The sequence below is a fragment of the Lycium barbarum genome, chromosome 9 (genome assembly GCF_019175385.1).
Source record: "Lycium barbarum isolate Lr01 chromosome 9, ASM1917538v2, whole genome shotgun sequence".
Taxonomy (NCBI): Eukaryota; Viridiplantae; Streptophyta; class Magnoliopsida; order Solanales; family Solanaceae; genus Lycium; species Lycium barbarum.
The window spans coordinates 12,019,434-12,030,791 of NC_083345.1; the positions used below are offsets into that span (position 1 = coordinate 12,019,434).

Consider the following 11,358-nt stretch of genomic DNA (forward strand, 5'->3'; position numbering starts at 1 on the left):
TCCTCAACTTCTCCTAAGTTCTTCTCTTCTTCTTCCTAAATTATGTTCTTCTTCTGTGTTTCTGGACTTGATACCATCAATTTAGTATCAGTTTCTTTACTTATTTTCTTGTGTTGCCACCTAAGTAGAAATTGTTTCTTTACTATTCTCTCGGGTTTTCTACTAAGTTGAAAATATTATCCCATTTTTTTTTTTGTATATAATCTAGGCAAATACTATGGGAGGTAGAGGTGGGTGATCTAGGTGTAAAGTGGTGGGGATAGGGCTACGTGGGTAGGAATGTGGTTCTGTAGGAGTGTGGTGAGAACACAATAAATGTGGAATGCCACTTTTTTAAAGAAACTTGTTTTTCTAAAGAAAAAAAAATCAAAAATTTTAATCAACCAAACATTCAAAAATTGAGAAACTATTTTCCTCCCTACCAAACACACCCTTAAGATAAAATATAAATTCTCTCATATTAGTCCCGTTAATTTGGACCCCCTCCCCCCCAACACTTATTTTTCTTTTTAACATTTTTTTACAAAATTGCTAGGTAGTATCTCGTAGTGTATTACAGTAAAAACCTACTCGTATCGGGTGTTCACCAAATTAATAGATGCATGTCATGTATTTGTATATATGTATTTCTAGAACTTAATCATGGTTAATTAATTCATATTTTCACTTTAATGACTTAATGCAAATATCTAGGGCAGGTAAGTGCCTATTCTTTATTAATTACAAAGTGATAATCTTTTCTTTAAAAAAAAAATCATCACCAAATACATTGCACAAATCTTCTTCGAAGAGCTTCAAATTTTAACTGCAACTTCAAGATGACATTTGCAATGAACCACAATCATCAATTTGTCAAAAATTGTACAAGCTTTTAAAATCCCCGACAACAGAGTTTTTTTTTTCACTTTATAAACTCATCGAACAATGTTTAAAACTGTGATGATAAACATGGATATCACTCTCGATCAATCAGTTTTTAAGCAAAAAAAAAAAAGTGAAAATCATAATTACAAATTAAAGAATTATTATTTTTTCCATAAGTATTTAAAATTATGTACAAAATGGGTTAAATAGAATAAGATTTAACTAGATATGCTAATTTTGATTATAAAGTTAAATATCTCTAAAAGAAAAAAGAATTAACTAAGTTAAAGAAAAAAGAGCTAATAAAAAAGTAAAATTTACTTGGCATAGCTTACATTATTACCTATTTATAGAACATAACTAAACTTTACATATATTATATTTAGTAGCTAAAATATAACATATTTACTTCCTATAGCTACCACTTTTTTACCACTCATCTGATAACTTCTCACACCCCTAAATTTAAGCAAAAAAAAAAAAAAAAAAAACGTCCCTCTCTCCTATCCCCCTAAATACACGTCATTATGCCCAATATCCGTTAATTTCCTCCAATTTCAAATCAGTTTTATAATAGTTCAACTTCCTTGTTTATCTCTAATTAACTACTCATTAATTTCACTCATAATTCAAATCTAATTCCCAAAAAATATATGATTCTATACTGATTTTTACGTTTCACCGTGTATTTAACTTATATTTTCGTTTTTTTTTCGTTTGAATCAACAATGCAACTCTAAATAATTAATTATCACTGTTTGTTCTTGGTTGTTTTTTGTTAGATTCAAGTGAAATTGCTAAGAAAGCTTCTACTCCGATGAGGACTAGAGGTATAGAACCCGAATTTTCAATTCCTAATGTTTTGGATTGATATTTTAATAGTTGTTTTTCATATATATTTTGGTTATATTTTTAATTGTATTTTGATTATTATGTTCAATATTACTTATTCTAGTTTCTGTTGACTATATTTCAGATATTTTGACTATATTTAGAAAAATTTCAGAAAAATCAAAAAAATAAAAAAGTTGCAGTGAAAACGTTGCTACCTAAATTATGAACTCATATGACTATATTTTGGCTATATTTTAATTGTATTTTGATTATTATGTTCAATATTACTTCTTCTGGTTTCTGTTGACTATATTTCAGATATATTTTTCATATATTTTGACTATATTTTTCAAAATTTCAGAAAAAAAAAAGTTGCAGTGAAAACGTTGTTACCTCAATTATGCACTCAACTTGAATTCGATATTTCAACAGATGAATTTAGATATATATTCTTCGTTTAAAACGAGCTCTGTTCACTGGTTTGAGATTGTTATTTTTCAAAGTTTTTTGATGAATTAGTTTTTGAACCTTTTTTTTTTTTGGTTAAAAATATGAATGTATTTTTTGAATTCACATTTTTTTGAATTTGTTAGCTGTTTGAATGAGATATGAGATCAGATATGGAATGGGAGGATATTTGCGTGAATCAGGGAACATTAAAAATTGATTTTAATTTAAATTGGAATAGATTTTGTTTCCATAAATATAACACTTTCAGTTTTCTCAGCGTGTGTATTTCCGTTATATTTATCCTATATTTAAGTCGACGCATCTACTAGCTAAATATAGGTCCTCCAGCTACGAATTATAAATGTAGAACATGTAGTTATAGATTGTTAGAAAGAGCTAAAAGGTAGCTGTTTATAAAAAATTTACAATAAAAAAAGGGTGAGTCAACAATTAAGTTAAACATTACCGTTTCCTGCTCCTTTCAAGATTGTCCAAGAATTGATCATCATCTTTTCCAACAAGCAACAATGGCGTATCTTGATTATGAATGGCAAAAACTCTACAATGAACTTCATATAAGGTATAAATGATTATTTTATGTATTGCATTCATGATTCTTTTACGTATTGTATTGCATTAAGGTGTGGAAGCTATTCTATTAGTGGTTGTCTTTGGAGCTTTTCTTTAGTTCCAAATTAATTAATACAGAACTGAAACTACTATTTAGGTTCAATATATTATATAACTGGAATTGATTTCTTAAAACAACAAAAAAAAAAAATTGATGATGAATTGAGAAGTTGCTGCACCAAGACCAGGTTTTTTTTTTTTTTTTAAACCAAGACAAAAAAAGAATAGCTGGAACAAGTCCAGCCCAAATGAAGTTCAACAAAAACAAATAGTAGCCGACATATACTCTCTCCTCTCACACAAATTAGGAAAGTTCTAGAGTGGGTGGCTTCACCGGAGTAAAAGCCACTGCACTTTCACCACGGCTGAGCGATCTGGTTTTCCAATTTGACTTTACGTCATCTTCGCACCTAAGCTCTCACCGGTGCAGCAAATCCATATCCAAGGAGTTATAATCTCATAACAAACAGATCATCTTCCTTCAGGTAAGAGGTGCTCCCAAACTATAATTTCCTTCATCTGAGTGAGAAAACGCATGCTATGTCCCCTATCTTCTACTGTATTCTCTAATGTGATGGAAATGACCTGTTATATTCTTGGAGATTGTTGATCTGTTATAAGTGTTGGGATTTGTGCTGCAAACGATCTCTATAATCCTAATCAGTTAGGTGGATTGTAGTCCTCAACTTGCGATTGAAAAGAAACATCTTTGAAAATACACTGATTTAACTCAATTTAACTAGAATATGTTTGTTACTAGCTACAACTAAGTTTCCTTCATTTAACCCAGATGGTTAATTTCAGATCCAAAGTAGTAGCTTGGTAGTGACCCACATACCCAATAAACCCAAGAGTTAAATATCTCAGTGACATTCCCATCTTACTCTTGTAATGACTGTACTTTTGCTGCTGCACATTTATTGACTCAACTTCAATGGGATGAGCCAAAGCTAATACCACCATTAGAAGTTTTATCAATATTTGTGTCACAGAGTCAAAGTACATCAATGCCTCTTGAGTTCTTAGCATTCCTAATCCTGAGGTTTGGGACTTGATGTTTATCCAAATTTAGGATCTTCCTTCCTGCACTAGGTAAATCAGTAAATGAATTAAAGCTTATTGTACCTGCAAAATCAAAAGCTAGGTTAGTTAAAAAATCTGCCAATGTATTCCCCTCCCTGTATACATGCTGTATTAGTACATTGAATTCAGCCTTCATTCTTCTAATTCTCTCCACCTCTGTGATAATACACCATGGTATCTTTCATATTCCATCAATCACATTCTTCATTAGTAAAGAGTCCATTTCCAAAATCAGTGGGTGAAATTCATGATTTACACAATATACCAGACCCTCCATCATTGCTCTTGCCTCTGCAACCACATTAGAATTAAGTCCCAATTCCTTGCATTCTGCATATATCAAATCTCCATGCCAATCTCTCACACAAAAACCATAAGAACTAGGACCAGGGTTGCCCTTTGATGCTCCATCAGTATTACATTTATACCATCTCTCATAAGGCAACCTCCAATAGACAATCTTATAAATCAAAATAGGTTTATATCCTGCAAGAAATACCACCAGTTCAGGCCAAAGAAACGGAATGTTTTTCAACCATGGATATCTGCTCTTTGTTAAGTAGTACAAGTTCCTATTTATCTCATGAATAACTCTATTGAAGCTCACCCGTCCTCCATGTTTAATAGTGTTTCTTCTCTTCCAGAACTCCCATGTGATCACAGCAGGCACAACATGTAGGATAGGTCTGAATTTCTCTGCACACTTCATCTTCCACCAAGGTCTGATAACTTGATGGATCTGAATGAGATTCATTTGAATTCCCACTGCCTGCTTAAAAAAATTCCACACATCTGTTGCAAACTTACTTGTTAAAAAGAGATGTTGCATAGTCTTCTGCTGTGAATTAGTACAACAATAGCATCTTGACACAATAGGAATTCTTATCCTCCTTAGAGTATCATCTGTGGGAAGGACAGCTTTCCATAATCTCCATAGAAAAAAATTTTTTGAAAGGCACCCCTTTAATCCACAAATGCTTAAAGTATGCTTCTTCATGCTTCCTCTGCCTCAAAATGTTCCATGCACTATTTACAAAAAACTTTCCTGTACTAGTAGGCATCCACCAAGGTATGTCCCAATTTCCTTCCAGTTCTCCTATTTGAATTTCTGATTTGATGTGCTCCACTATATCTGTTGGAAAAGATTGTATAAGCAATTGACCTTTCCAATCTCCCCCATCTATAAGATCTTCCACATCTTATAGTTCTTCATTTAAAGGGTAATCAATGGGAACTACATAGTGTAAGGCACCCAACTTAGTCCAATTCTCATACCAAACATTGGAAGTACCTCCTTTAATCTGTCACCAAATCTCGTGCTCAATTTTCTCCCTTACTTGAATCATTTTCTTCCAAACTTGTGTCCCCCCTTTCTATTGAACCAATGTAGGTATCACCTTCTTACAATACTTATTCCACATGTAAGTTTCCCACACAGAAGATGTGGTTCTGAATCTCCACCATAGCTTAGCAAATAGGGCATTAGATACATCAAAGAGAGATTTAAATCCTAGTCCACCTTCCAAAGTTGGAAGACATGCATCCTTCCAAGATACCCAATGTCTACTCCTCCCTTCTTCCTTGCTACTCCAAAAGAATCTAGCAAAGATCCTATGAAGTTCCTTTATTACACACTTAGGAGGTGCAATCACTGAGAGAATATGAATTGTCATGCTTTGAAGAACGCTGTTGATCAATACAGCTTTTCCTCCAACAGAAAGTAGCTTTCCTTTCCAAGAGTGCAATTTCCCTTTCACTTTCTTGAATAGATCAGCATAAAAAATCTTTTTCTTTCTGGAATGGCAGATAGGGCAACCTAGATAAGTAAAGGGGAATTGCCCCTTAGTAAAACCAGTGATGTTCTCAACTGCCTGCAACAAGTTACTTCCCACCTTAGAGTACATAAAGAATGAACTCTTGGATTTATTAATTAATTGCCCAGATGTTTGTTCATATTGCTTCAAAACCTGCATAATTCTCCCTAGTGAATATGGATCAGCAGAAGCAAAAATGATTGTGTCATCAGCATATGCCAGGTGATTCAGAGGATTTTTCCACTTTGGCATCCCATACCTAACATACTTATCATCATCAAATAAAGCATTAAGAGCCCTTGACAGTACTTCTGCTGAGAGTAGGAATAAAGCAGGAGAAAGTGGATCCTCTTGTTTCACTCCTCTTGAGGAATGAAAAAATCCAGTAGCTTGCCCATTTAATAACACAGAGTACCAATTTTTCTCTGTCAGCCTTCTGATCAAATTAATAAGATGTTCTGCAAAACTCATCTTTCTTAAAACATGCACTAAATATTTCCAAGATACCTTGTCATAAGCCTTGGCCATATCCAATTTAATAACCACATTTGCAGGCTTACCCCTAATCCTGATATCTGAGACTATTTCTTGAGTGAGTAGGATATTTTCAAATATACTCCTCCCTTTTACAAGTCCAGATTGATTTGACGAAATCAATGTAGGGAGAATGCTTTCCAATCTGTCATGTAAGACCCTTGATATCACCTTATTAATGAAATTAGATAAGCTAATAGGTCTCATATCTGAAAAAGTGTGAACTGACTGTTTCTTAGGAATTAGAACAAGGTTAGTGTGGGTAATAGATTTAGGAAGCTCTTTGCCATCAAAGAAGGCCAGAACTACAGCATGGACATCATTTCCTACTATTTCCCAGCTCTGTTGATAAAATAAGCTTGTAAAACCATCTGGTCCACTAGCACTGTCTCCCCCAAGCATAGTCCATGCAAACTCTTGGTTTTAGTTACCTCCTGAACTTTAGGTTTCTTCCCACTTTTAGCTAAGGCCTTTGGTGATAAACCAGTTGTTCTAGCTACTTCATGGATGTTGTTGGCCCTGTCTTCCATCCCTTTATCCTCTTCTATATGCTGCATCGTCTCTGAAGCTTCTTGAATTTCAGTTTTAGAAACTTTATGAGAGACAATATCTTGGAGATTAGCATTAGAATGTGGGCTATTATGTTTTATTGCTAACAAATTCAGATTTTTGGTTTCAGACACATGATTCTCCTTTTCAGCATGGAGCAGCTGTAATGAAGAAGATGAACTATCAGCAACCTTTTCATTCAAATCAATCTTCATATGCTTTTGTGCTTCATCATTTGCATTTGACTGTGTGACCTTTGTATTGCACTGCTTGACAGTATCCAGCATGCCTGAACTAGTATGTACCATGACTACTTCCTGATTGCTATGCTGAAAATTATTATCTGTATCTTCAGTCTCATCTACTTTAATTTCCTCTGAACTACTGATGGGTAACTTTGATTCATCATCAGGAGGTTTCCTTTCAAGTTCCTGGATTCTCCCTGTATTGATCTCCTGACTATGCTCCCTTTCGTTTTTCTCTATATATTGCCCTTCTATACTATCTGAAGAAGATGCACATGTGGAAATCTCCTCTCTATGTTGTGAAGAGTTACCCTCTATCTCTGTCCTCTTCTCTATACTTAAATCATTTTGATCTGATGAAGAAACTTCTTGTGAAATGCTCTCTGTCTCCTCATCTTCAATACACTCAGGTTCCTCCACCCTATCACCCCATTTAGTCTGCTTTTTCGCATCTTCAGAAATTAATTCAGTCACATTAACCTTGTCAACAGTATTTCCATTTCCCTGCTTCCCATTTGTTGTCTCTTGTACTTGTCCTTGCTTTTGTACCTGCCCCTAATCCACTACACCTTTGTTTTCACTAACCTTTGTAGTATCCACATCTTTTTTGAAATTATCTCTAGCTTCAGCTTCCTTCTCCAATCATCAGATTTATTTCTTCATTTCAAGCAACTGCGAAACTTTTGTTTAACAAGCAACAAAATACCTTCAAACACTGTTTAAACTTTTCTATTCTAATATTTTTCATTTTATTTGAAATTTTGAAGTTGAAGATGGAATTGTATTTGGTTATAGTTTTTGCAAAAGATATTTGGTTGTTTGAATGTAAAAAGTGATTAAAAAAAAAGGAAAAACGTGATTTTAAGTGTTTTTGCAAATATCAAGTAGAACTTCAAGTTCTATTAGAAATTTTCATGGCCAAACACTGATTTTCAAATAAGGGGAACAAAAAAAATCGGGAAAAAGTGAAAAATTCATGGCCAAATGGATCCTAATTATGTTCTGTATTGGTGTTGAGAATAACAAGAATAGAGTTATTGTTGCACGGTGTTTTAAAAGGCGAGGGTGTAAGGCTAGGGCTGCTTATAGGGTGGATCGGGTGGATAATTACGCTTAACGGTTATCGGTTTTTAAAAATACTAATCCGCTAGCCAACATATAAAATATCGGTTGGTTGGGTATCAGGTTGACAATTAGCGGGCAGTTATCGAGCGGTGTATCGGTTAAATCTAAGAGAAAATGAAAGATAAAATCACATGTAATCAAGAAAAATTATATGTCTTTAAAGTGACTTAAAATGTGATAGTTTCATCTTATTTTACATTGTTTAGGTTGTGAAAGAAGATACTGATTTACCTTTAAAAATGGATAGGAATATAACTAAAAAGATTGACATCGTGGATTCGATATTTCTATCAAGAATGCAGCAAGTTAATCCATTTTTCCAAGAAAGTTAGCAAACCATAAGGCAAACAAGAAACAGTGAATGAATTAATTGATAGAAAATAAACAGTTTTCACAATTAACAGAAGCATAGATACATATTTTAGGTTGGGGCTTTAGCTTTAGATTCACAAATTACAATTACAATACAAATTTTATATGTTAGGGCTAAAAATATAAATATGATAAATTCTTAACGGGTTAACGGTTTACCCGATAAGAAAATTGAGTAATCCGCCCCCGCTCCGATAAGCCGTTAATTATAAAATTTTAATCCATTCCCCAACCGCTAATCCGATAACCCAATACTAATAAGCCAATAAGCAACTTTTGCGGTTGGGTTATCGGTAACAGTTCGGTTTTGAACATCCCTACGTAAGGTAGGGCATTTTACATTTGCCTCGGCAAGGCGTAAGCCCCGAGGCACGGGGCGTAAGCCCATGGGTATTTAATTTTTTGTATTTCATAAAATAATATAATTACAATAGATTTTTATAAATAGATAAAATTACATAAAAAAATTAGTGTTGCCTTTTTTTTTTCTTCATAATTGTTGTCTTTTACTTCATATAGTAACATTAGTATTTATATTAGAGATGATCAATTCAAGTCAATAAGATATTAATCATGTGTTTTAAAGACATTACCTAAGATGTTATTGTAAAAACTTTATTTAATAATATGAAGATTTGAATAGTTTAGTTCAAAGTTTTAGAATATTGCTCTTAATACATAAATAGTGTGTTTCTTTCTTTTATTATATACTAGTGAATTTTCTCGCGCTTCGCACGGTTATAAAATATAATCCACTTTACCAAAAAATTCACATGCTACTAATTAATTTAGAAATTATCCCTCTTTTTATGAGAACGAATCATTTATAATAACATATATTTCAATTATTACTAAAGTTTGTTTATTTAGAGAAGATATTTATGTTCAATAGATGACGTTTGTTTTGAGTTTATTTAATTGAGAAAATCTAAAGAGTACTAAAATGCAGAGAATTCTAATAGAAATAAAAAGAATCACATAAAGTCCTACTGAGAGATGTCTATAGGTTTTAAAGTTATGTATGTCATATATAACTTTAAGGCTGTCTGATCTCTCTGATTATCTTATTTTTGTGATACAATCTGATCATTCTTCTCAGACCATGATATGCAATTTGTCTAGAATTTCTTCTATGCTATTAAAGTCGTCTCATCATAGTATAATCTGCTCAGATGCCATGCAATTTGTCAAGAGTTTCTTCCCTGCTCCTGAAATCGTCAATACCAAATCAGAGAGTTGGATGTTTACATTTCAATTTTCTCCTTTTAAAACTAAGAGTTCATTAAAATAATCAAAGTTGTCAAATGGGCAAGATATGGTATTCCAATCCTCCCTAAATATGTTCACCTTGGATATATATATATATATAAAGAAATCGTCAACGTGTAAAGACCTGAAAAGGCAATAAAACATATGACTGCTTCGAGAACATAATCTGTACTAATCATTTACTCATATGACTGCTTCGAGAACATAATTTTTACTAATCATTTACTCAAAAAAAGAAATTGTAAATGCATTTATAGAAAGAAACTGCAGTATTCCTAAATTAAATGACATTTTTACATACATCGATTTTCATGGGAAGAACAAATAATTTATCGTCCAGTTGTTTAAGGCAGTTAAATATTCTACACATATGGATTGAATGGTTAAACATAGTTAAATCAACATTATTTAAAATTGTATTATTATCAAGTGGTGTATATTACTACTAATATTATTAACGTCTTCGGTACAGAAAAATAAAAGACATAAATATTTGTAAAGAAAATATCGAAAATCTTTTTAAATCTCAGTCTTTAGTTCTCACGGTTGCACTTTCTCATGCCATCTTCTTGACTCTCCCCTTGCTTGTCTGACAAAAAAAAATTGAATTTGTTAGAAGAATTCCATTGTACTCAAAATGACAAAACTAAATTGCAGATGGTATCAAATTATATGTTTATGTATAAGAATTATCTGTAAGTATATAAAGCGCAAACCTATGGTCCAATTATGGTACAAAGACTTCATTTTATATCATTTTGATGAAGCTAACAATGAAAATCAGAAAGAAACGATAGAATGAACATACTGAATATTTAATATCAAACTGTAAAAAAATACAGTCAAAACTAAAAAGAGAGAGAGAACATAATTCACCTTAACAATCCTTCAAGCCTTCGACGGGAAAGGAGCCACGGTTTTCTAAGAATTTAGATATGAAGCATGAAAGAAAATCTTGCACCATATATTCATTAGCTGGAATTTAAATAGATAGTATAATTTTTAGGATGTAACTGCACCATTATGTTCATTGTTGAGCCGTTACACTCGTTCTTTTGGAAAAAAGAAGTTAAACATATAGTTAATGGGATATTAATGAGAAGTAAATGCCAGAAAAATGAGGGGGAAATCACATTCGGTATATTGTGAAAGAATATATAAAGAGAAGGAAGAGAGAGGGATTATCATAAAAAGGAATAAATGCCAATAATGATGAAAGATATATTAAATCTCTTTGGAGGTTTTGAGGACAAAATTTATGAAAAAAAATGCAAAATTATGAGAAAAAAGATAAATGGTAATACTCGCCTATGAGACATGCCACGTCACCTTGTTCATTCCCAGCTTTATAGATATATATTGATATTTTATACTTCTTTTTACAATCTTCAACATTATCTAAGAGAAATTTAAACCATAAAATTCATTGGTAAATTTTTTTTGGGGCCTAAAGCAAAAGCTTTACTAGCCTCACCCTCTAGCCACCCCTGCTTACAACTTGTAATTATATATAACATAATTTTACAAGTATAAACAATACAATGAAATAAAAGTTATTATAGAATACATATCAACTCTAACATCTTAAC

At 32.5% G+C, this 11,358-nt stretch overlaps 1 long non-coding RNA gene across 1 annotated transcript; it reads right to left on the reverse strand.

The window, feature by feature from the left end:
* Window positions 1–10,008: 10,008 nt before the first annotated feature.
* On the reverse strand, window positions 10,009–11,031 carry LOC132609431 (uncharacterized). Its single transcript, XR_009570832.1, has 2 exons — window positions 10,646–11,031; window positions 10,009–10,358 (listed from the first exon to the last, which is right to left on the reverse strand). It is a non-coding gene; the product is annotated as an uncharacterized LOC132609431 (long non-coding RNA).
* Between the last annotated feature and the right edge of the window lie 327 nt (window positions 11,032–11,358).